Source organism: Symphalangus syndactylus, chromosome 19 (assembly GCF_028878055.3).
Source record: "Symphalangus syndactylus isolate Jambi chromosome 19, NHGRI_mSymSyn1-v2.1_pri, whole genome shotgun sequence".
Lineage (NCBI taxonomy): Eukaryota > Metazoa > Chordata > Mammalia > Primates > Hylobatidae > Symphalangus > Symphalangus syndactylus.
This window is the reverse complement of record NC_072434.2, coordinates 30190358-30217815: the sequence shown is the minus strand read 5'-3', so window position 1 is coordinate 30217815 and position 27458 is coordinate 30190358. Positions and strand designations below refer to the sequence as shown.

The window sequence follows — 27458 nt, the reverse complement described above, 5'->3', positions numbered from 1 at the left end:
GCTTACATTTTTGTATTAATTCTTTGAAAATTAATGTATATTTTATACTTATAGCCCAGCTTAGTTCAACACATTTCTTTTTGTTGTTGTTGTTGTTGTTGTTGTTGTTGTTGTTGAGACAGAGTTTCACTCTTGTTGCCCAGGATGGAGTGCAATGGCATGATCTCGGCTCACTGCAACCTCTGCCTCCTGAGTTCAAGCGATTCTCCTGCCTCAGCCTCCCTACTAGTAGTAGCTGGGATTACAGGTGCCCACCACCACATCCAGCTAATTTTTTGTATTTTTAGTAGAGACAGGGTCTCACTATGTTGGCCAGGCTGGTCTCGAACTCCTGACCTCAGGCAATCCACCGCCTCAGCCTCCCAAAGTGCTGGGATTAGAGGCATGAGGCACCATGCCTGGCTCATACTTCAACACATTTCAAGTGCTCAATAGCCACATGTGGCTAGTGTCTACACTATTGAACGGCATAGTTCTAAATATTACTAAATTATTTGCCTCAGTGTTGGTACCAGTGTGTGAGCATTCCAATTGGACATCCTTATCAATATTTGGTCTATCAGATATTTTCAGTATTTTGCCAATCTGAAGGGTAAACCAGAAAAGAACCCTAGTAGAAAAATTGAGGAAGTTTGAGTAAAGTCTGTAACTTGGTTAATAGTATTAACTAACGTTAAGTTCCTAGTTTTACTAATTATAAAAATCATTATAGAAGATGTCAAAATTAAGGCAAGTGAGTGAAAGTTATACAAAAGCTCTGTACTGTCTTTTCAAGGTTTCCATAAGTCTAAAATTATATCAAAATAGAAAGTTTTTAAAAGTCACCCCCTAATTGAACTTGAATTTCATTTCCTCCTACAGATTACAGGTATACTACTTCAGGCTTTCCAAAGGACAGTTTTTTATATACTAACTGAAAGCGTTTTTATTTAAACTACAATAGTAGATGAAAGAATGTAGTAATACTACTCTCATTTAATTCCATCTATAATGAAAGACTGACCAGACAATTTTGTGTCAGTGAATACTGGAAGCAAGGTAGCCTCTGGGAGTTGAACTTGACACCTCTATTGTGAGTTCTGCATCTTTTCAATGTTATATCACTTTCTGTACTGGTCTAATAGCACTAATTTTATTCTGCTGTGTCTTAAACATAATTGTGCAATTAGCATGCAGCACTTTCTCTACTGGGTAAATAGTAAAAACAATAATAACTCTGCATTGCTTTCAATAGTGTGCATGATGTACTAATCAAATTCCCTAAATTGAATAGATGATGAAAGTTACATTCCAACCCTTAAGAATTTACTAGAGAAGTTAAAGTAACAGATTCTTCCTTTCACTTGAACTGGTCTTTACATAAAATTTTGTCTTTCCCCACATTATTCCTCAGAAGTCTTCATGGTTGCTTCTTAGTAACTAAAGGTTTTAACTAAAAGGAAAAAAGAAAGAAAGAAATAAGCAAAAAAAAAAAACCTCTAACCTGCTTCTGTTGCTGCCCTACTTATAATTACTTAGAAATCGTGAGCCTCTTTTAAGCCAACAGACAGCTGCTGTGAGGACAGGCAGAGAGCCCTCTGAGAGTAAGTTGTGTTTTTTTCTTGAGCTTTAAGCATGGACACCCATGCCAGTGCCATTTTCAGAACTGAGATTCGCCTACAGAGCTTTAACCAATTGTACTTTCTCCTGATCTTTATTCTTCCTCCAGTAGCCTTCAATCAGTACTTATCATTCATATGCTAATTTAGCTTCCACTTAAATTCTCAATTTGAACTCACTTTAATAACAAACAGCCAAGTAAATCCACTTTTCAAAATTTTATAGTTTTTTTAAAAGTTATTATTATTGTTATTTGTAGAGACAGGGATCTCACTATGTTGCTTATGCTGATCTCAAACTCATAGCCTCAAATGATCCTCCCACCTCAGCCTCCGAAAGTTTTAGGATTACAGGCATGAGCCAACATATCCGGCCAAATTTGCTTTTCAGATGAGCTGCAAAGGTCAAAACATTAGCAACTGTTTAGAGTAAGCATTATAAGGGGCTAATATAGCTTGGAAGTGATAGCTGTGCCCTAAAGTATCTCCCTTTAACCATCCCAGTAACTGATTAAAATATATAGGGAATACATGTTTTAATTATGCAACTACCCAGGAGGTTCACTGGAGACAGTGTAGTCAAGAGCACTAGAAAAAGGTCATCCAGAGAGATGAAGGGAATTTACACATCAATTTTCATTTAATTAATAATTGTATCTATGACTTATGTTGGAATTTTTCAGTCTGAATTTTCAAGGTTAAGGTTTGCAGTAAGTAGCATTTCCTCCCTGGTAAAAAGACATAACTTCCAAGCATTAATCATACAGTTAGGATGCAGCCTTGTGTCTGCAGCCACAGTGTCATTTTCAAGAACTGTGTGAGCCTTGACTTGAGGCTGTTTGAGCATTGAGCTAAGCCTTCTACTCTGAGTAGAGAATGCTCCAATGGAAGTAAGAGCAAGGATCTGTCTATATCAATGCAGTTTATGACTAATTGTGGTTACTAGCTTTCCTGCCAGCATTTTTCAAAGTTTTAGAGCCATTTATTTCGACAAAGAGAAAGGGTGCTATAAGTCACCACCGCTCTGAAAGAGAACTTGAGAAACTGGAAGACTTCCCCCATATCAGATGTCACTTGGGGAAGTTCAAGAGAAGAATTGACCTCTGAGGACAAAGCAGTTGGTTACTATGCACATTTGCTCATAAGCACAGCTCTGAAGTTCACTGCAGGGGAATTTATCTCAGTTTACAGGACAGGAAGGCCCAGGGGGTAGTACTCCAGAAAAACTCACCACCACTTCTCCAGCAGGGTTTTTTTGGTTGACTCAAAACTAAGGCTTTGCCATGCACATAAGGTAGATGTTTCAAATAGTTAAGGGAAATACCCTACAGAGGTTTTATATTGTTTATGGTTAATACTTTTAGTAACAACTGATCACTCTTGGGGGCACCCTTTTAACTGATAAGAGGCTCTTCCACACATTAGTTGCTGTGCCAAGTTACTAAAACATTTTCTAGGCCAGGCACGGTGGCTCACGCCTGTAATCCTAGCACTTTGGGAGGGCAAGGTGGGCGGATCGCCTGAGGTTGGGAGTTTGAGACCAGTCTGGCCAGCATGGTGAAACCCCGTCTCTACTAAAAATACAAAAATTAGCCGGGTGCGGTGGCAGGCGCTGGTAATCCCAGCTGCTTGGGAAGCTGAGGCAGGAGAATCACTTGAACCCAGGAGGCCGAGGTTGCAGTGAGCCGAGATCACACCATTGCACTCCACCCTGGGGCAACAGAACAAGGCTCCGTCTCAAAATAAATAAATAAATAATAAAATAAAACATTTTCTATCACTTTTACTCAAGGATATATTGTAGGGGCAGATGTTTCTACGGTTTTACTCTTATGGGTAAAAAATAAATAAATAAATAAATAAATAAATAAATAAATAAATAAATAAAGTGAAAAAAGAATTCTAGTTGTGGAAATTATTGCTATCCCTAGCCATCAATTTGTTGATGATTTTATATAAATTAAATTCTGATACTTATAAATTTTAGCACATTTTAGAATGGATACCCCATTGGAAGCCCTGGGTATGTTCTGTGGTTCTGTCATGATGGAGCCAGTGACCAGGGAAAGAAAATAGGTAAACTGGACAGTCACTGGGGATCAAATCAGACAACCAGGGCTAAAAATCCTAGCCCTAAAGCTTGCTAATTGTGTAAACTCAGGCAAATTACTTAACCTTTCAAACCTGCAGTTGCCTCATCTGTCAAATGGAGTTAATTAAGCAGTTCCTTCCTCCTATGGTCATTGTGAGGATTGATGAATACACAGAAAAGATAGTACATAGTGAATTCTTAATATATGTATCTCTTATTAGATTTGTGAAGTTAAGTTTTTAAAAATCTCTGAGACTAGACATTTCATTCTAAATTAATAATACCCATCTCATAATGTTGTATTAACGATGAATTGACACGTGAAAAATGTGTATTTTCTAAGGATCTGTGATACACATATTATAATATACATGTTTGAACCTATGTACCTGTCTAGTAAAGATATTTTGATATTCTTTAGGAGAAGCATCATATGTCAAGAGGGAAACGTAGATGAAGTTGATCATTTTAAGCTGTTTTCTGAATGACATATGAAAAGAGAAACAGAGAGAAAGCATAGATACCATACAGTTGCCTGGGCCCACCTGTCAGCATTAAAAATAAATACAAGAACCTATGACCATATCGGCAAACATGCTTGAGAACTTGACTGAATGTGGATATCCTCCCGTCACGGTGTTTTAAGTATATCACGTGAAAAATAATCAACCACTGATTCCTGGAAATGGCCACATTGGTATGAACTGGTACGCAGGGCATCCTGCATAGCTATTTTGTCTATCTTTCTTATCTTTTCTGAACCTATTTCCTGCACTGCAAAGAAACTGACACAGGATGCTTATGAAACAAGATTTAATTTTTCAGTCCACATATGTGGCAGCTGAACATCAGAAAGCCCCTAGATTTCACAGAAGTAAATTTTAGTATTTTTCTAATGGAAACCCCCATGGTATGTAGGGTTCTTACAAACTGCATTGGAATTATATTATTAAAGTCGGTCACATAACTTCTCATCCAGCTTACTGCCTTCAAAGTCTCTTTTCACGTTTTTCACTTTGGCACAAAATGTTGTATTACTAAGTGATCTTGAAACATTCTAACCTGAAAAACCCTTACATAGTTCCGTAAACTATTACCCAATTCTCCACACCAAAATTTACAAAATACACTTGAAATAATCATATAATAGATGACTTTGAAATCCAAAAATTAGAGTGATTTTTGAACAGGGATATTCAATGAGGCATTCAACTCACAAGCCAAGTCCCAAAAATCTCATAGGATGATACATTGTCATCCTAAGTTTGAACTGAAAAGACTACCTTCTGAATCATACTTGAAAATGAGATAAAGGCCTTAATATGCTGTTAAAAGCTACAGTCTTCATACACTGATAAAAATTTCTGTGAGAAGAACGGCCTAGGGAAAGAAAGCAATTGATTAAGTTGATGGAGGGAGAAATAACAAAACAAAACAAACAAAAAATGTATAGCCCTGGAAGATAATTTACCAGGAAAGAGCTTTGATTATGAGCTGTGAGCTCCATAAAGGTAAGAGAAGTTCCAAATCAGATTTCAACTTGGGAAAGACACAAATGCAAAAAAGAAGCCACAAGGGTAACTCTCGTGACTACCTAAATAGGGGAATAACTTGATTTGAATGAGAAAAGTTCTCTCTGTGTGGAAAGGAGGTCTTCCAGGTGCAACATGCTCAATACACTTAAAGGAAAAGGCACCTTGAAGTAATGATAGCTTTAGTCATATAAAGCAGCAACTTTGAGAAGCAGCTTAAAACAATGAAACAAGCATGAATTTGAAGTCGAGCTTAAGTTCTATTCCAAGTTTTGACACTTTTAGTTAGAGAAATTTATCTCTTTTAAACTCAGTTGTCAAATTTGTTAAATGGGGACAGTGAAATTTGTCTCAAAGGATTATGGTAAAGATTAGACCAAGTAATCTACAACATCTAAGATGGTTTTATATTTGTTATCTTAGTGTATTTATTATTAGCTATGATTATCACCTTTATCAGTAATGTAAAAATGCTTCTACACCAGGACAGGGCACGGTGGCTCATGCCTGTAATCCCAGCACTTTGGGAGGCCGAGGCTGGTGGATCACAAGGTCAGGAGATGGAGACCAACCTGACGAACATGGTGAAACCCCATCTCTCTAAGAATACAAAAAAAAAAAAATAGCTGGGCGTGGTGGTGCGCGCCTGTAGTCCCAGCTACTTGGGAGGCTGAGGCAGGAGAATTGCTTGAACCTGGGAGGCAGAGGTTGCAGTGAGCTGAGATCGTGCCACTGCACTCCAGCCTGAGCAACAAAGTGAGACTCCATCTCAAAAAAAAAAAAAAATGCTTCTACACCAAGTCTGAAGGAAAACATTGGCCATAAATGCTTCCCAGGTTGATTTTAATCACTGGCATGTATGACAAATGAAAAATTGGCACAGAGAGTTGTGCCTGCATGAGCATAGCATGAAGTCTCCTGATAATCAGCCTGTTCTAGATCACTTTACTTCCCCTAGTTTATTCCTCCTAGATCACCCCTCGAAGGGTCACTATATTAAATCAGTCTCTTGAAAGTTATTTTTATTTTCAGACGCCTGTACTACAGTAAGATTCTTTTCTTTTTATTGGTCAAACCACTGCAATATATAATGTGTTATTTCCAACCATGGTAAGAAGGGGAAATTGGTATATGTTAATAATATTAATGAATTTCTAGATCTGTCTATGACACAACCAAACTTGAAAGTTATCATTTGACATAAGTATGCTAACAAAGCAAGCAGTACTTCCTTAATCATTTTTAGGGTTTTGAACAATGGAAAGTGTGGTCTAGAGGTTAGGACAAGTGGTTGGAAGTCATGCTCCCAAGAGCTGTCTCTTGCTCTGACAGTGACGCATTGGTTGACGCTAGACTAGACAGTTGACCAGCTATGAGCCAATCTGTTTATTTCAATTACTTCTTTTCAGCCTCAAATGCCATCACTCTAAAGACCAAGTCTAATACTGTAACTTTAAAACTACAAATTGAAGTTATTTGATAATCTATACAATCATATTATATTCATGAATAAATGCAATAAGAGCAGCATACTAGTGCTCTGCAAGTCAGTTTATAGTCAAATAAACATATAAATGAAGAATAAATTTTGATATGAATGAGCTGTCAACATGTAATATCAAAGCAGAAAAAACCTATGGCTAGAAAATAATTATATCAACATCAAAATGACACAAAAATTATGGTCACTGAATGTAAGCTGTCACCAAGCTGAAGATTTCTCTTTTCAAAGACTTACTTTCCAGGACTCACAAGATTTTAGATAATAAAGAATAGTGATCCCTGTGAGATAGGAAACGACCAAAGTGAGCCTATGATTATACAACTTACTGCCTGGAGAGAGTGTCTAGCCTACTGTGTTGGGTAAAGAAACCCAGGGAGGGTCCAGCAGTCTCTGTAAGTTGAAGAGGCAAAAGCTGGGAGTTCAAGGAAACTAAAGCAGATAGAATCTGCAGGAAAAAATATGAGAAAAGAACATGCACAGAGATAAATGACTGTAGAGTTTGTAGAGGTTTCCACTTCAGTATTCAATTGAATACTGATTAGCATTTGTTTGTGATAAAACTAGCAGGGGCCAAGGAAAAAAATGGAAAGAATCAGAAGGAACAATGCTTAGACATCACACAGGGATAGGATTAGTCCCAAAGCCAGAGTGAAAAACCTAAAATTTAAAAAGTATTAGAGAGAGTACTAAGAAGGGCTTTGCCTCGCTACTGGCAAAATTAACTTTTGACAACATATTGCATTGATCCCACTTCACAAAACTTGATTTGAAAAAAATAAAAATATTTTCTAGTAACTGAACCTTATCTCAGAAATAAGGACAAGAATATTTACAGGAATGCGAAGTACCTAGTATTTGAAAAGATAAAATACACAATTTCTGCCATTCAATCAAAAATTGTCAGGCATGCAAAGAAGCCTAGAACATACGACCTATAATGAAGAGGATAATCAATCAACTGAAACTTCTGAAGAAATAATACAGATAATATAATTAGTAGACAAGAATATTAAAACAGTTATTATAACTACATCTCATATGCTCAAGAAGTTAGAAAAAAAGATTGAGCATGGTAAGTAAAGTAATGGAAGATATAAAAAGACACAATCAAACTTCTAAAGATGAAAACTACAATGTCTAAAATAAAAAATGCACTGGATAAGATAAATGTCACATTGGACACTGCAGAAGAAAATGTTACAGAACTTGAAGACACAGCAAAAGAAACCACCCAAATGGAACACAGAGGGAAAAATCACTCAAAAAAATAAAGAAAGAAAGAAAATAAAGAAAAGAAAAGAAAAAAGAAAGAAAGAGAAAGAAAGAAAGAAAGAAAGAAAGACAGACAGACAGACAGACAGACAGACAGACAGAAAGAAAGAAAGAAAGAAAGAAAGAAAGAAAGAAAGAAAGAAAGAGAGAGAGAGGAAGGGAGGGAGGGAGGGAGGGAGGGAGGGAAAGAGAGAAAGAAAATTTTTTAAAAAACCAACGAGCAGTGATCTGTGGAGTAAATTTAAGCAACCAAATATATATGTGACTGAAGTCTCTAAAGGAGAGAAGGGGGGAGGCAATAGGAAGAATATTTGAAGAAATAATTGGTAAAAAAATTTGTAAATTTGATTAAATGTATAAGACCATAAAGTGATATAATATCACTTGAAGGCAGACACTCATATGTTAAAGATGTTAACTATAAACCCTAAAGTCAACACTGATTTTTTTTAAAAAAAGAATTACAGCTAAGAAGCCAACAAAAGAAGTGATGTTGAAATCACAAAAAAGGCAGAATTAATCCAAAATAAGCCAGAAAAAGAGAACAAAAAATAGATGAGACAAACAGAAAACAAAAAGCAAAATGGTAGATTTAATTACAACCATATTAATAACTGAATTAAATATAAATAATTTAAGCACCCCAAATAAAAAGCAGAGCTCATCAGATTGTACTAAAAAGCTAGGTCCAACTACGTAAGGCCTGCAAGAAACACATTTTAAAAATAAATACATAAAATGGGTACAAATAAGATGATACAGGAAAAATATCATGTTAATACCAATCTAAAGAAAAGGGCCAAGGCGGGCGGATCATAAGGTCAGGAGATCGAGACCATGGTGAAACCCCGTCTCTACTAAAAAATACAAAAAATTAGCCGGGCGTGGTGGTGGGCGCCTGTAGTCCCAGCTACTCGGAGAGGCTGAGTCAGGAGAATGGCGTGAACCCGGGAGGGGGAGCTTGCAGTGAGCCGAGATTGCGCCACTGCACTCCAGCCTGGGCGACAGAGCGAGACTCCGTCTCAAAAAAAAAAAAAAAAAGAAAACAGCTCTGGCTATATTAATGTCAGACAAAGCAGATTTCGGAGCAGAGAATATTACAGGGATGAAGAAGGTCATTTCATAATGATAGAGATGATTTGATCCAAAGGGCCTAAAATTAAAATACATATGCCACTAATAAGAGAGCTTCAAGATAAAGGAGGCAAAAACTGATAAAACTGTAAGATACAAATTTACAATTATAGTTGGAAATTTCAATATCTTCTTTAAGTAATTGGATGAGTAATTAAATAGTTAATTAGTAAAATATAAAAGACTTAACATTATCAACCAACTGGAGTTGTCATTTATAGAACATTCCATATAACAACAGTAGACTATACACGCATGCCTCGGAGATATTACAGGTTCAGTACCAGAATATAACAATAAAGATTGTATCACAATAAAAAGAGTCTCACGAAATTTGTTGTCTTCCAGTGCATTGCAAAAGTTAAGTTTATACTATATTGGAGCCTATTAACCGTGTGATGGCATTATGTCTCAAAAGCAATGTACATACTCTGATTTAAAGACTTTATTGCTAAAAAATGCTAGCAATCATTTGAGCCTTCAGTGAGTCATCATCTTTTTGCTGATGGAGGGTCCTGCCTTGATGCTGATGGCTGCTGGCTGATCAGGGTGGTGGTTACTAAAGGTTGAGGTGGCTGCAGCAATTTCTTAAAATAAGACAAAAGTGAAGTTTGCTGCATTGATTGACTCTTCCTTCCATGAAAGATTTCCTTGTAGCACGTGATGCTGCTTGATAGCATTTTATCACTGTAGAACTTCTTTTACAAGTCAATCATCTCAAATCCTGCTCCTGCTTTATCAACTAAGCTTATGTTATATTCTAAATCCTTTGTTGTTATTTCAGCAGCGTTCACAACATCTTCACTAGGAGTAGATTCTACCTCAAGAAACCACTTTCTTTGCACATCCATAAGAAGCAACTCCTTGTTCATTCAAGTTTTATCATGAGATGGAGCAATTCAGTCACACCTTCAGGTTCCAATTCTAATTCTAGTTCTCTTGGAATTTCCACCACTTCTACAGTGACTCAACTTCTTCCAAAATCCTGTTATTACTGATATTTTAACCTCCTCTTATGAATCACAAATGTTCTCAATGGCATCTAGAATGGTGAATCCTTCCCACAACGTTTTCAATTTACTTTGTCCAGATCCACCAGAGGAATCACTATCTCTGGCAGCTGTAAGTCCTGTGAAATATATTTCTTAAATAATAGGACTTGAAAATTGGAATTACTACTTGGTCCATGGGGTATAGAATAAATGTTGTGTTAGCAGGCATGTAAACAGCATTAATCTCCTTGTACATGTCCAACAGAGCTCTTGGGTGACTAGGTACATTGTGAAGGAGCAGTAATATTTTGATAAAAATCTTTTTTCTAAGAACTAGGTCTCAATGGTTGGCTTAAATTATTCAGTAAGCCATGCTGTAAACAGATGAACTATCATCCAGGCTTTGTTTTTCCATTTCTAGAGCACAGTCAGAGTATATTTAATATAATTCTTAAGAGCCCTAGGGTTTTCAAAATGGTAAATGAGCATTGGCTTTAACTTAAAGTCACCATCTGCGTTAGTCCCTGACAAAAGAGTCAGCCTGTCCTTTGAAGCTTTGAAGCCAGACATTGACTTACCCTCACTAGGTAGGAAAGTCCTAGATGGCATCTTCTTCCAATATAAGGCTGTTCTGTCTACACTAAATATCTATTATTTAGCGTAGCCATTCTCTTAAATGATCTTCAGTAGATCCTCTGGATAACTTGCTGAAGGTTTTACACTAGCACTTGCTGCTTCACCTTGCACTTTTATGTTAAAGAGATGGCTTCTTTCCTTAAATGTCATGAACCAACCTCTGCTAGATTCCAACTTTTCCTCTGTAGCTGCACCTCTTGGCCTTCATAGATTTGAAGAGTTAGGGCCTTGCTCTGGATTAGGGTTTGGTTTAAAGAAATGTTGTGGCTGCTTTGATCTTCTCTCCAGACCACTAAAACTTTCTCCACATCAGCAGTGAGGCTGGTTTACGCCTTCTTATCATTTGTGTGTTCACTGGAGCAGCACTTTTAATTTCCTTCGAGAACTTTTCCTTTGCATTTATAACTTAGCTCACTGGGGCAAGAGGCCTAGCTTTCAGCTTACCTCAGCTGAAAGTGACTCCTCTGGATCTCAGCTAGACAGTGATTCCTCTGGTGGATCTGGGCAAAGTAAATTGAAAACCTTGTGGAAAGGATTCACTATTCCAGATGCCATTGAGAACATCTGTGATTCATGAGAGGAGGTCAAAAGACCAGTAATAACAGGCGTTTGGAAGAAGTTGAGTCACTGCGGATGTGGTGCAAATAGCAAGAGAACTAGAAATAGAATTGGAGCCTGAATATATGACTGAATTGCTGCATCTCATGATTCCTTCCTCACTAAGCCCAGTCGTTTCTAACTTTTAATTTAAGGTGAGACTCATGTGACTCTTCCCTTCAGTTGAATATTTAGAGGCCATTTTGGGGTTATTAACTGGCCTAATTTTAACATTGTTGTGTGTCAGGAAATAGGAAGGCCTGAAGAAAGAGAGAGAGATGGGGAATGGCCAGCAGTACAGCAGCCAAAACACAAATAACATTTATCAATTAAGTTCACTATCTGATATGGGTGAGGTTAGTAGCATTCCAAAACAACGATGATAGTAAAATCAAACATCACTGGTCACAGATCACCATAACAGATATAATAATAATGAAATGTTAAAATATTTTGAACATTACCAAAACGGGACACAGAGACATGAAGTAAACACATGCAGTTCAAAAAAGGCACAGATAGACTTGCTTAATGCAGGGTTGCCACAAACCTTCAGTTTGTAAAAACTAGACTATCTATGAAGTGGAATAAAGTGAAGTGCAATTAGAGAAGATAGGCCTGCACACCCCTTCCAAGTGCACATAGATCATTTAGGAAAACAGAACATATTTTGGGCCGTAAAGTGTATCAATACGTTTTAAATATATTGAGATCCAAGCCATACAGAGTATGTTCTCTGTATCTTAATAGGATTAAATTGAAACTCAGAAACAAAAAGATCTTTGAAAAAATCTCCAAGTATATGGAAACTAAATAACACATTACTAAGTAATCTATGGGTCAAAGAAATCAAAAAGGAAGTTAAGGTGTATTTTGAACTAAGTAAAAATGAAAACACAACATATCAAAATTTATGGGATGTTGCTTAAGTAGTACTTAAAGGGAATTCATAGCACTAAATATCTATGCTAGAAAACAAGAAATGTCTTAATTCAATTATCTCAGCTTTCACCTCAAGAAAGCAGAAAAAGAAAAGCAAATAAAACCTAAACTTAGCAGAAAAAATGAAATAAAAATCAGAGCAGAAACCAATAAAATAGGAAATAGAAAATCAAGAAAACTGAAAGCTTCTTCTTTAAAAAGATAAAATTTGTTTTTGGAAATATGGACTGCTCTATGATAGCATCAATAGAAACTAGTAAAACCACCTATTCTATCTGCTCCTACATTCTCTACTCACTATTTTTCTATTGCTGTATGCTTTCACACAAACTCCTGAAAATAAATTACATAATTAGATTGTGTACCATATAAATTGTCAATATTCAACAAATTTTTACTATAAAACTGGCAATTCCGGCCGCGCGCAGTGGCTCACGCCTGTAATCCCAGCACTTTGGAAGCCCAAAGCAGGCGGATGACAATGTCAGGAGTTTGAGACCAGCCTGATCAACATGGTGAAACCCCATCTCTACTAAAAATACAAAAGAATATTAGCCAGGCGTGATAGCGTGCCTGTAATCCCAGCTACTCAGGAGGCTGAGACAGGAGAATCACTTGAACCCAGGAGGTGGAGGTTGCAGTGAGCCGAGATCATGGCACTGCACTCCAGCCTGGGTGACAGAGCGAGACTCTACCTCAAAAAAAAAAAAAAGGCAATTTCAGGAGTCATCTAATAGAAATAAATATAAACATAATGAAGAATGTAATCTGCACTGTTGATTAATGTCTTAATCGTAGTGATTGCTCTGCTGTGCCACCCAGATTCCCTCACTTCAGGACTGCAGCATTCATTCCCCAGTTGCTGAAACTGTTGTCAACCAACACCTCTTAGCTAAGCACAGCTGAAAGGACCTACCTCCCCTAAGGTCCCAGCACCTTTGTTGGGGCAGCTTGCATCCCATAACTAGTCAGCAAATGATTTAAAGGCACAGTCGCCTTGATTCAAGGTGGATAAAGTCTGAAGGGCAGGCCTAGGTTCAATGATGACCGCAGGATTGACTGAGGCCCTTGTGACTGCAGCTCAGCCCAATTTCTCTCTCTGTCCTATTTCACCGACCTTCATCCCCCACAGGTATTGAACTCAAAATGCATGCCCAATAAACTTCCTGCACACAAATCTCTTTCTCTGAGTTGGCTTCTGGTCAACCCACACTGCAGCATTTCTCTTTATCTTCGTCAATATGAAGCAATATGAAGAGTTTTTGCACAGTTGGAGGAAGAACAGAACTAATGTACAAGGACTAGTATATCTAATTCTGGAAAGTTTTGGTTTTAGTTTTTAAAAGAAGCTGAAACATAAATAATATATATAATCATTTTATAAATATATATTTAATAAGCATATTCATAAATAACACATTCTAGCAACAGGCTATTTTCATAAAATGTTCCTCTTAAAAGTTGAATTCCACATAGATACCATTTCTCCTAATTTTATCACTGAGGGAAAAAAAGGTCAGGTAATATTTTCCCAATTTTATAGAGTGAGTCAAGGCTCATTTTTGATTATGTTACAAGCCCAGGATATCATAGCACTCTAATCAATATAGTTCCTATAAGAGATATCCATCTTTCTGTTTTGAATGACTTGAGGTGACAAAACTCCAAAAGAGAGGACAGAGCGTGTGTGTATCTGTGTGTCCCATTTGCCATAATTAAAAAGAAAATTAGAGACAGAGCCACAAGATATGAAAACCTAAAATTGTATAGATTAAAAGAGAAATCTTAACTACTGGAATATAAAATGTCCTATCACACAAAACAAAAAGGAAAAAAATGCTTCAGGTAGGAGATTTGGGTTTCTTTTGTTCTTGAAATGTTAATGGTGATTTTTTTCTACTTGCTTTCCTTTAAAGAGGAAAAGGGTACAAATGAAAGTGGAACTAAGGGAAATGGAGACTTTTTCCTCCAATAAGGCCTTGCAGGAGGGAAGGCACAACCAGGCCTCCAGAGAGCTGGGGGGATGAAGTCAGAGCTAGGAGCAGACACAATGGATTAGACCACTAGCAAAGGGAAGAAAGACAGTTTCTCAAGACAGGGCTATACTGCGGTTCAGAGAAACAAAAGCAGGCAGAGCCTGATCATCGGCGAGGAAAATTCTCTGTTCTCTATTAACCACCATGTATTTGCTATGTGATCTTAGGTAAGTTTCTTTATCCCTTTGAGCCTCCATTTCCTTATCTAAGATGTGAGTAATTATGCATACCTCATAAGATTGCTCTAAAAATGAAGTTCTATCGTCTTCCTAGTCAGACTGCTCAATATGATCCATTTTCTCTGGATCTGGTAGGGGTGTATGAGAAAAAAGTGAATTGTAATAGCCAGACACATGTGACCTGGGTCCTTAGCATGTGGATGGAAAGGTAAGCTCAACATGACACCCAGGCTGACTTTTCTGTAATCTTTGCTTGCCTTCTTTTTTACATTTGTTCTATTTAAGCATGACTGTATTGTTTCCACATCTTCTAAAAAACACTGCAAGTAATATGGAAACAGTAAGCAGTGCTTTTTTCAAAATAACAGTATAATAGTAAAGACTCTATTGCCTGTCAGAGCTACAACAGAGTGCTGCCTGCATATCCTTCTTCCAGGGGAAGTGATTTTCTTTCAAGAGAAAATCACTTCAGTTTAGAATCCCAGAATATATCCAAACTTTCACTAAATCTATCAGTTCAGAATACTGTTTCTGAGAAGGATATAAGAGGAAGTGGTAGGACTTGGAAAATTAAAACAAACTAATTACCAAAATGTCATATTGTTGAGGACATCAGACAGCTAGAGAAGCAAAGAAAATTAGATGAATTAAAATTCAAAAAGGGAAGATCCCTCCATAGGTGGGCTTAGATCACTGACATTTTCTTTTCTGGAAACATTAGCCACATGCAGGCACAGGCAGAAAGTGGGGTTTTAGACTATGCAGATAAAACTCTACAAGGGAAAATAGGTATCAGCAGAGCCTTTGTGGGGCACATGGGTTGATGTTGTATTAGAATCTAGACTAGTCCTACCTTGGTGTGGTTGCTCATGCCTGTATTCCCAGAACTGTGGGAGATGAAGGAAGCAGGAGGATCACCTGTGGCCAGGAGTTCAAGACCAGCCTGGGCAACAATCAAAACCATATCAATACAAGTCTAAAAAATAATAATAATAACAAGGAATGGTAGCATGTGCCTGTAATCCTAGCTACTCAGAAGGCTGAGGTAGGAGGATCCCTTGAGCCCAGGAGTTCAGGGCTATAGTCAGCTGTGATCGTGCCCAGTGCACTTCAGCCTGAGTGACAGGGCCAGATCCTGTCTCTAAAAATAAAATAAAACAAAATAGTTCCAAACACGCCGAGAGATTTCTATGTAGGATAACTGCTTTGTGCTTTTGCTGCACAGGAGGGTAGAGGCCTTGCCTTAAAAAGCTGAATGAAATCTCCATCACTCCACTCGGCTGCCCCTTGCTGACTTTGTGGAAAGAAGCCTGCGTGCACAATTGCTGGAGGAAGAAATTAGAAAAAAAACTGGGCAGGCTTTTCATTGCCTCAACCCTTCATATTCCAATCCTACAGAAATGATGCTCCAACTAACTAAAACTGGACAGAGAAGAGTGGAGATAATTTAAGATATGCTGATTTCCTTCCTTTTATTGCTGGGTGCCAAACAATACCTCTCAAAGATGGTAAGTCAAATCATAGTGGTAAAAGTTTGATCCTTTCTTTTCTCATGTACAAGAAGTCTGAAGATCAGCCAATCAAGCTGGAACTATGGCTTCATGATTTCATCAGGAACTCAAATCTTTCTATATTTCTGTTCAGCTAGCCTTGGCCTCTGGCATTTGCCCTTTTGAAACCACATGGTAGGCAAGATGGCTGCTCAGACAGAGGGAAGTAGGGGAAAGGGCAAAGGGCAAAGAACACAAGCTGGTTGAACATGCCCTCTTTTAAAGTGCCTGGAAGCATAATTAGCACATAGGAAGTATTATTTGTTGAGTAAATAAAATTAATGAATCCTTTATGACCCTTCCTGTACTGGGTTACGCACCACCTTATGTCCTCCCAGAATGCCCAGAATTGTACATAATACATGTTTTTTGTTGTTGTTGTTTTGGTTTTTTCATTCATTTTTCTCTCTTCAAAATAAGACTCACCTCTGGATTCTTTTATCTAGCAGAGTGACTAGCAGACAATAAGCATTTACTAAATGTTTGTTGAATCGTTGAACAAATTAATGTAAGCCCCAGCCCTTAACCCCTTTATTCAACATGATTTTTTAGTACCTTCTATAGGCCAGGTACTATTCCAGACATTTGAGCAAAACAGAGAAAGATCGTTGTCCTCATAGATTCTTCACTGTAATGGGGAAGAGGCAGAAAACTAACATAAACATAATATATTGAATTAAACAGTGGGTTAGAAGTTATTAAGTAGAATGAGGGGGAAAGCAGATGAAGATAGATGGTAACAGAATAAGGAGAGGGCCAATTGCAATTCTAATTACAGTCGTTACAGAAGGCCTCATTGACAAGACAGCATCTGACCAAAAACGTGAAGGAAGTGAAGGAACTGGCCAAGTAGATATCTGGGGATATTCCAGGCAAAAGGAATATCCCAAAGGCAAGAATGAGCCTGACAGGTTGAGAAGCAGCCAGGGGGGCCAGTGGGGCTGGAGGTGAATGAGGGGAGAGAAGAGTAAACAATGCATAGGCCAGAGGAGTCAGGAATTAAATCATGTCAGGTCCCACAGACCATTATAAGAATTTTGATTTTTTACTTTGGGTAAAATTGAGAGGTCTTCCAAAAATACATGTTTAAAAACAAGTATTTTTTCATGTCTATTAACTTAATAAAGAGACAATGACATTAGCATCTGGAACCTGTTTGGAGAGGCCTCTCCTGTTGGGGTATTGAATTTTTATCCAAAAATGACCCCTGCTCAAAAATATACTTTAAAAATGTTTTGAAAACACCTTAGTTTTTTCCTACTGAACTCTAATTCTTAGCATATAAAAACTAACCTTAGTTTCAATTTCCCTTAAATATGTCTCAACAAAGTCATTCCTTGTTCTGATCTGTTAAAATAATGTGAAACATTTGTTCAGAAAAATATTGCTTTGTTTGTAGATTATGACTGAAAGATTATAGATTGTACTTGACCATGGGAGACAGTCCTCAGAAGCCCCAAGAGTTTAACTACTCATTGAGGTGATCTATTTTTTCTTCTAATTTCACAAAGGTAGACTGTTAACAAAGGTAAAGGTTTCACAGTGAAATTGTCTAGGAAAGGAAGGAAAGAGAGGGAGGGAGAGCCGCAGAAGGAAGAAAGAAAGAGGAGCGGGGGAGGGAGGGAGGGAGGAAGGAAGGAAGGAAAGAAGGAAGGAAGGAAGGGAGGGAGGGAGGGAGGGGAGGGAGGGAGGGAGGGAAGGAGGGAGGGTGGGGGAGGGAAGGAAGAGGAAAGAAGAAAAATAGTTCAGGTACAAAAATACAAGGGTTTTGGCAGAAAAGGCATATTAAAGAAGTAGAAAGAGGAGATTGAACAGTGTTTCTGTGAAAGAAAAAAGCCTGGATAATGTCCTTCTTACTACATAGTGCTGGGCATAGTTTCAACCATTGGTTAATTATTGGTTAACCATTGGTTAATATCGAGTGTTATATTGGATTAGGCATGGCTAAAATAGACTTTAATTTGATGTAATCATAGGTACTTTTATTCAACTTTCTATGAGATTACAAACACCTTTGTCATACCCTCATCTCATAGCAGTTGTGCAATCAAATGGTTTTAGAGCTATCCACAGCTTCCCAGGCCTTAGTTCTCTAGACCCACTGATATTTGATTTGAAAGCTGGGTATGGTTTCTGCCAAAAAGAAGAGAGAGAGAAAGAGGCAGAGAGAGAGAGACAAAGAGAGAGAAAGCCTCAATGTTTCAAATCTATTTCATGATTACTTCCGAAGTGATCTTTTGTGTAAAACACACACATTTTCTCATAAAAGAGAAGTGAAATTGTGACATTTTCTATGGTGTTATTCTACTGTCTTGGAAACTGCCCCAAATCAAGGGAAATTCTGTATAAAGGGGGAAAATCCTAATGGACTGATAATTTTTAGGTCTTCTCAGCAGCTTTTAATTTTCCATGAATGGTGTATAATGATTCATCTAAAAATATGAAAGATAAATTATGAAACATGACCATCTACAAGGTTAAAGAATGTGATTTCCAGGATTGAAGAGGGTCACGTAATTCCTGATACAACTGCTGTATTCTGCAGTGGTTTCACTCTTGTTGAGAATCAATGAACAGTTGTTCTACAGTGAACAATGAAGTCAGGAGAGGGACAGATCAGTTTCAGAGATTGTCCAGACATTCTCAGCCCCACCATGACATCTCCAATCCTTATCCCATTCTGGCCTCACTTCCCTGCTTTCGTGAACATATCAACCTCCTGCTCTCATTTAGTGCAAGCATTACTAATTGCCACACTTTGTCTGTATTGCTCACTCTTTCACATGGGGCAACAGAGACGCCTCAACCTTGCCTAAGCAAAATGTGAGAAAAAAAAACCCCAGGCTAGAAAAATGGAACAAACTCCCACACAAAATAGGGCTCTTAATATTTCTATACACTGTTTTTGGTAAGTTAAGATCTTCCTGTTGCAACTAAGAGCCTGGTCTTAAGAGAACCAGTATGGGGATAAGCCACAAAGTCACAAATGAAATATCAACTTCAGATGAAATAGAACTTAAAATGTTGCAGTGACTACAAAGAGAAGACAAAAGTTATCCGATCTTCACAAAGAAAATAACAGTTTATAGCAGTTCATAAATTTATATTTTCTGATCTTCCATAGCATCTGAAACAAAACATAAAACAAGATTATGAGTTTGTTGTATCTTTGAGTTCCTACCAAATATATTGCCCTGGTTTTCTGTTTTCATAACACAATAAAAAAAATAGGCAAGACAAAACACACAGGAGGAAAAAACATGGGTAAGAAGAGATTGTTTACACTTCAGGATTCTGCTGCCTTTAGAAGTGCAAAATATAAGCTTCACAAGTTGCTGACAGTCATGTTTCCCCAGTTTGTAGCTGACTCTGGTCTATAGCAAATCCACAATTTACAAGCATTCTAAGTCCCCTACCCCCTAGTTCAGTCTTAGCTGATCTTTGAGGGGTTAGTTGTTCAACATTTCCATTTATTACTTAAGGTACCTGAGGGTATTCCAGTTATCTTCCTATTTACCTAAGCTAATTAATAGTCAATATGGGGCTGCTAACACTTGCAACTATGAAAATCCTATCTAAAACAACAGACAACTCAATACGCCTCCAAAACAGGAGGGAGCTGGATAAGATCTGCAGTTGGGAGGGATCAATATCCAGCTATGAGTATCTAAGAAAAAGCAGGAAAATTAAATTGGAGTTGGAAGGAATAGTCTGTGATATTAACATCTGAACATACATTTATACATTTGATTAACATATTAATTTATAGAAATCAACTAACTAAATAAAAAACGAAATCCAAGACAAGTAAATATTGATAGGGAAAGAAGTAATCTGGAAGACTGGCCCAGTGAATGCAGAGTTGCAGTGGTAAGAGGGGCCCTGCATTCGGAATAGGTGGATTGCCAAATTTACTAAATTTTAGGAAGAAGTCTAGGCAAAGAGCTCTAACATCATAAGAAAAATGGAAAACATCCTAGCTATGGCAAATTCTGTCTAAATCTTAATTTCTCTGGGGCTAGTTTTGATCAGTATAGAATTTCAAAAGGAAATCTTCCCATGCCACTACCATAGCTGCAAGTTGCTGATGATCGCCTTTGACTTCTACACAAAGAAAACTGAAAAGAAGTTAGCTGATTTGATCAAACTCACACAGCAGGAAAAGGTATAGCTGTGAGAACTGACTCACAGTCCTTTGAAATGTGAGATTTCAAAGCAGCAAGATGAACATGTCACTGGGATTCAACAGAATCAAAGCCTTTCATTTATTTTTTAAAATAGAATAAAAATAAGATGGCAGACAAGGCTTAATAAAAAAAAACAGAACAGACACAGAAAACAGTGGAACACCACAGACCATTTGTACTCACAATAATAGTAGTATACTGCTGAGCATGGACACTACCTGTTGACTTAGAGCTACTTTCTCAAGTAGGAAGATTATTACTAGAAACAAATGTCTGGTAAGTCTGACACCAATATTTAGTAAAATAATACTAATAAAATATATAGGTATATATATTATATACACATATTATATAAATGTATACACTTTATATATATAGATACATGTAAATAGACACAAAAGCAAAGCATTAGAAAGGACATGAAGAAAGTGGAGTTAATGTGTTTGTCAGCAATAACTGGCATGGTTTTGGAAAGAACAGAACATGTCAGGAAAGCTTGAGAGATTTTTCTAAGAAACTTATATAATTAATGAGGAAAAGCAAAGCAAATAAGTCTCTATTGTTAGCCACCTCCATGTTTAGTAAGAGCAAAAGCAAATAAAATCACTGGAATAGTGTTATTAGAAACTTGGAAAGTTAACAGTCATTTATTGAAGTTGCTCTCTAATATTTAAAACATACCTCTGTATTAGGCCATTCTTGCATTGCTATAAAGAAATACCTGGTACTAAGTAATTTATTTTTTTGAAAAAGAAATTTAATTGGCTCATGGTTCTGCAGGCTATACAGGAAGCATAGCACTGGCATCTACTTCTGAGTAGGCCTCAGGAAGCTTCCAATCATGGCAGGAGGTGACAGGAGAGCAAGTGTCCCACATGGTGCCAGCAGGAGCAAGAGAGAGAGAGTTGTGGGGAGAAAGGTGCCACACTCTTTTAAACAACCAGATCTTGAGAGAACTCATTCACCATCATGAAGATCCTCTCCCATTGAGAGGTGACAGCGTGCTGGCAGTCCTCACAGCCCTCGCTTGCTCTCGGTGCCTCCTCTGCCTGGGCTCCCACTTTGGTGGCACTTGAGGAGCCCTTCAGCCCACTGCTGCACTGTGGGAGCCCCTTTCTGGGCTGGCCAAGGCGGGAGCCGGCTCCCTCAGCTTGCGGGGAGGTGTGGAGGGAGAGGCGCAAGCAGGAACCGCGGCTGCATGCAGCGCTTGCGGGCCAGCTGGAGTGCCGGGTGGGCGTGGGCTTGGCGGGCCCTGCACTCAGAGCAGCTGGCAGGCCCTGCCGGCCCCGGGCAATGAGGAACTTAGCACCCGGGCCAGCAGCTGCAGAGGGTGTACTGGGTCCCCCAGCAGTGCCAGCCCACCGGCGCTGCACTCGATTTCTGACCAGACCTTAGCTACCTTCCTGCGGGGCAGCGCTCAGGACCTGCAGCCCACCATGCCTGAGCCTCCCACCCCCTCTATGGGCTCCTGTGCAGCCCCAGCCTCCCCGACGAGTGCCACCCCCTGCTCCAGGGCACCCAGTCCCATCGACCACCCAAGGGCTGAGGAGTGCGAGCGCACGGCGTGGGACTGGCAGGCAGCTCCACCTGCAGCCCCGGTGCGGGATCCACTGGGTGAAGCCAGCTGGGCTCCTGAGTCTGGTGGAGATGTGGAGAACCTTTATGTCTAGCTCAGGGATTGTAAATACACCAATCAGCACCCTGTGTCTAGCTCAGGGTCTGTGAATGCACCAATCAACACTCTGTATCTAGCTACTCTGGTGGGGACTTGGAGAACCTTTACGTCTAGCTCAGGGATTGTAAATACACCAATCGGCACTCTGTATCTAGCTCAAGGTTTGTAAACACACCAATCAGCACCCTGTGTCTAGCTCAAGGTTTGTGGATGCACCAATCGACACTCTGTGTCTGGCTGCTCTGGTGGGGCCTTGGAGAGCCTTTGTGTCGACACTCTGTATCTAACTGATCTGATGGGGACGTGGAGAACTTTTATGTCTAGCTCAGGGATGGTAAAAGCACCAATCAGCACCCTGTCAGAACAGACCACTCAGCTCTACCAATCAGCAGGACGTGGGTGGGGCCAGATAAGAGAATAAAAGCAGGCTGCCCGAGCCAGCAGTGGCAACACGCTCGGGTCCCCTTCCACACTGTGGAAGCTTTGTTCTTTCGCTCTTTGCAATAAATCTTGCTACTGCTCACTCTTTGGGTCCACACTGCTTTTATGAGCTGTAACAGTCACCGCGAAGGTCTGCAGATTCACTCCTGAAGCCAGCAAGACCACGAGCCCACCAGGAGGAATGAACAACACCAGACATGCCGCCTTAAGAGCTGTAACACTCACCACGAAGGTCGAAGGTCTGCAGCTTCACTCCTGAGCCAGCGAGACCACAAACTTCCAGAAGGAAGAAACTCCGAACACATCCGAACATCAGAAGGAACGAACAACTCCAGACGCGCCACCTTAAGAGCTGTAACACTCACCGCGAGGGTCCATGGCTTCATTCTTGAAGTCAGTGAGACCAAGAACCCACCAATTCTAGACACACCATGAGCCAATCACCTCCTACCAGGTCCCACCTCCAACACTGGAGATTACAATTCAACAAGAGATTTAGAGGGGACACATATCCAAACTATATCAATTCTGCCCCTTGCCCCTCAAGCCTCAGTTTCTTCTCACATTGCAAAATACAAGTGTCCCTTCCCAACAGTCCCCCAAAGTCTTAACACATTTCAGCATTAACTCAGAAATTCAAAGTCCAAAGTCTCATCCGAGACAAGGCAAGTCCCTTCCCCTTATGAGCCTATAAAATAAAAAAAAAGTTACTTACTTCTAAGACACAATGGGGGTACAAGCATTAGGTAAACATTCTCATTCCAAAAGGGAAAAATCAGCCAAAAGAGGGGGCTACATGCGCCATGAAAGTCTAGAACCCAGCAGGGCAGTCTTTAAATCTTAAAGCTCCAAAATTATCTCCTTTGACTCCATGCCCCACATGGAAGGCACAATGGAGCAAGGGGTAGACTCCCAATGCCCTGTGGATTTTTAGGGTGCAGCCCAAGTAGCTGCTCTCACATGTTGGAACTGAGAGCCTGTGGCTTTTCCAGGCACAGAGTAGAAGCTGCCAGTGGCTCTACCATTCTGGGATCTGGAGGATGGTGGGCCCCTCCTCACAGCTCCACCCATCAGTGCCCCAGTGGGGACTGTGTATAGGGGCTCCAAAGCCACATTTTCTCTCCACATTGCCCTAGTAGAGGTTCTCTGTGAGGACTCTGCCCCTGAAGCAGGCTTCTGCCTGGCTACCCAGGCTTTCTTGCACACCCTCTGAAATCTAGGTGGAGGCTGCCAAGCCTCATTCACTCTTGCACTCTCTGTGCCCACAAGCTTAACAACACATGGAAGCTGCCAAGTTTTGGAGCTTGCATCCTCTGAGGCAGCAGCCCTAGCTGTATCTGAGACCCTTTAAGCTGAGTCTGGAGCCAGAGCTACCAGGATGCAGACAGCAGTGTCCTGAGGCTGTACCTAGCAGTGGAGCCCTGGGCCAAGCCCACAAAACCATTCTCCTAGGCCTCTAGGCCTGTGATGGGAGGGACTGCCCTTGAAGGCCTCGAAATGCCTTTGAGGCCTTTTCCCCATTGTCTGGGATATTAGCACTTGGCTCCCTTTTCCAAGAATCTCTAGTAAATGGTTGCTCCACAGCCTGCTTGAATTCCTCTCCCACAAAAGCTTTTTCATTCTGTCACATGGCTAGGCTGGAAATTTTCCAAACTTTTTTTCTCTGCTTCCCTTTTAAATAGAACTTCCAACTTTAAGTCATTTCTTTGCTTTTACATATAAGGGTAGGTTGTTAGAAGCAGCCAGGCCCCATCTTGAACATTTTGCTGCTTAGAAATTTCTTCTGCCAGATACTCTAAATCATCACTCTGAAATTCAAACTACCACAGGTCCCTAGGGCAGGGGCACAGTGCAACCAGGCTGTTTGCTAAGGCATAACATCCATGAACTTTGCTCCAGTTTCCGGTAAGATCCTCATTGCCATCTGAGACCTCCTCAGCCTGGACTTCATTGTCCATATCACTATCAGCATTTTGATCATGACCATTTAACCAGTCTCTAATAAATTCTAAATTTTCCATCATCTTCTCGTCTTTTTCTGAGCCCTCCAAACTCTTCCAACCTCTGCTTGTTACCCAGTTCCAAAGCCGCTTCCACATTTCAAGTAACTTTATAACAGTTCCCCCCTTCTCAGTACCAATTTTCTGTACTAGGCCATTCTTGTATTGCTATAAAGAAATACCTAAGACTAAGTAATTTATTTAAAGAAAAGTGGTTTCATTGGCTCACGGTTCTGTAGCTTGCACAAGAAGCATACAGCTGTCATCTGCTTCTGGGGAGGCCTCAGGAAGCTTCCAATCATGGCAAAAGATGAAGGAGGAACAGGTGTCTCACATGGCAGGAGCAAGAGAGATAGTTGTGGGGGACAGGGGCCGCACTCTTTTAAACAATCAGGTCTCGAGAGAACTTGCTCACCATTGTGAAGACAGCACCAAGCTATGAGGGATTCTCCCCCATGATCCAATCACCTCCCACCAAGCCCCATCTCAAACATTGGGAATTACAATTCAACATGAAATTTAGAGAGAACACAGATCCAAACTATATCACCTTCCTTTCCAAATCCTCTACATGCAGATATTTGAGCACTTCCATCATTTTTGCATTTATGTCATTGTTATGTAACAGAACATTCTATCCCAACTCCAAATAATGCGTCAGTGTTCATTTAGCATAGCTCTCCATTTATTTGGGTTTGGGAATAAGGCACCTCCTTCCATACTTACGAAATTTTATTTGCAAAGCACAGTCTAGAGTCAGACATAACTACTCTCTCTTGTTGAAAGGATTATAAGTGATAGTGTGACACTAAATGAAAATAAATCCAATATGGAATAAATATACCAGAGATAATATTATCAAAAGATTTCCTCCGTGCTTTCAAGAATGTCTTGGAACATGGGCCTATTATCAAGAACTTAACTGGTAAAATTAGATTTAGGGTGAATGAGGCTTATTGAATCTCATAAGCTCAGTTCACTGAAGGTCCCACATACTATTTTCTTGTAAATTCTCAAATTATAGAAAGGAGGCAGTCAGTGTTGACTGAAAGATAAGAGCAGAGTGAGAAAAAGAAACTAGATTCTTATCTTGCTCAGTTGCACTTACTGAGATCATTGAAGTTTAATGTGTTGCATATATTTGCTCTTATTAAAACCCATCATATTTCTTCATAACAAAATCATAAGCAAATCTAAAATGTTTAATCTTTTCATTCCTACATGATATAAAGTTTTCACCAACCCTCTATACACACACAGAGAAAAATCCTTCTAAAATCACTTTTGTTGCAGCTTTTTCAAATTTTCACATAAACGCTATGAAATTTAGCTGAAACGCTTTTAGTAGCTTTACCTATAAACCTTGAAGACCCAGAAAGCTCTGAGTGGTTATGTTAATTCAACAAAGTCATTCAGAGTCCTTTTGAAAGTTTGCAAAGCTTTGTGAGTCCATATGGGATCCATTTTTCCATGATCCTTCAACATAAAACTGGTCTCTTGCTAAAGACCAGTTTCTCCATTGCAGCCATTTGAACTTTCCAAGGGATGCTAAATACAAATGCAGAAACAAGCAAAGAATAGACACATGTTGATTTTATAGTAAAGACAGCAGTACTTTGCTTCCTTTCCCATACTTCCAGAGGTAATTACTCCTCTCTGTTCTTTTCTCTGTACATTCCTCTCTGATGGCACCTCTCACAAATATCTGTCAGCCCCACTACACAGTGAACCACTTAAGACAGAGATTCATTCATCTTTGTATCCGCAGTACTTTATGTGTGATACACTGTAGGGATGCAATTAAAGTTTGTTGAATCAAAACATTTTGTTTCAATGGATCAAGCTATCTTTCCACGTCACTGACTTTTCCAGTATGGATACATTTTTATTTTAAAATAGAATATTATACTCATCATTACCCCTTGTCTCACAATTCTAATATCCACAACAAGATTTTAGCAACATTTTAAAAGTTGAAACAACATCAGGTTTAAGGAAAGCACTCCCTATTAGTATTCCAGTAATTGGAGTAATTGAAACCAAATGTTTCAATTCAAATCAGTTCAGCAAAGATTAAAATTTTCCTTATTTTTCCTATCAATATCAACAGCCATAATCTGAAATGTCTTACTGAACCAATCTCCTAGGTATTTTAAAATATAACACTGGGATTTTTAGGGAAGGAATAGTATTTTGTATGGTCCTATAATGACGGATACATATAATGATACATTTGTCAAACTCATGGAATGTACAGCACCAAGAGTGAACTCTATTGTAAACTATAGATTTTAGATGATAATGCTGTGTCGCTGTAGGTTCATCAATTGTAACAAATATTTCACACTAACAAGGGATGGTGCTGGTGGTGGAGCTGGAGGCAAGGTGAAAGGTGGGGAGTATGTGGGAACTCTGTACTTTCCACTCAATTTTACTGTAAACCTAAAACTTCCCTAAAAATGAAGCCCATTAATTTTTCTTTAAAAAAAAAAGATAACACTAAGACTACATGAAGTATTCCTTTTCCTAGAAACTCCAACCTAGACGTTTTAGCACAGTTTCAAAAAGGGAAAACTGAAACCCAGATTGTGAGACCCACTGTTTCTTCTACTGACGTTTTTGAAATCCTCTACTATTTCAACCAAAGTCATTGATTCAATAAAGTTACAATTTGACAGTTTATCTTTTCTCAGTGAAGTTTACAAACAGGGGCCAGATAGTGGCACTCTCTTTAAAATTAATAGAGAACTTTCAATGCTCTGCCATGCACTTGTCAGCACTTGCTGATACAACTTGACCAAATTTGCCTGGCTCTGGAACACACAGACTTTGGATGGATGAGCGAACAGCCTCTGAGAGAGCAGCTGCTTTACTGCATAACTAAGGTGACCTCATCAGCCAATTGTGATACAGGAGTTTTGAAAGGACTCCCTCTTTCAAGAGTTTATATTTCTATTCAAGTGTGGAAGCATGCACTCGTAAATGCTTGCGCTTCAAAATGTGTATTGGGATGGGGCAGCAAAATGTTGGGAGCATCAGAGCAGTTCCTAAATACACTCCAGGCAAAAACTTATTTTGATCTCAGACCAGA

The 27458-nt window shown here is 39.1% G+C and overlaps 1 protein-coding gene across 4 annotated transcripts in view; it reads left to right on the top strand.

Annotated features, from left to right (window-relative positions):
* Positions 1-27458, top strand: part of RGS1 (regulator of G protein signaling 1) — a 42257-nt gene that overhangs the window by 8685 nt on the left and 6114 nt on the right. For 3 of the 4 annotated variants that reach the window (XM_063613747.1, XM_063613750.1, XM_063613749.1), the window contains one exon: positions 15740-16022. The exons of the other annotated variant lie outside the window; for it this stretch is intronic. The gene's annotated coding sequence lies outside the window, so the exon portion shown is untranslated. The remainder of the gene's footprint in view (positions 1-15739; positions 16023-27458) is intronic. 4 annotated transcript variants of the gene reach the window in all.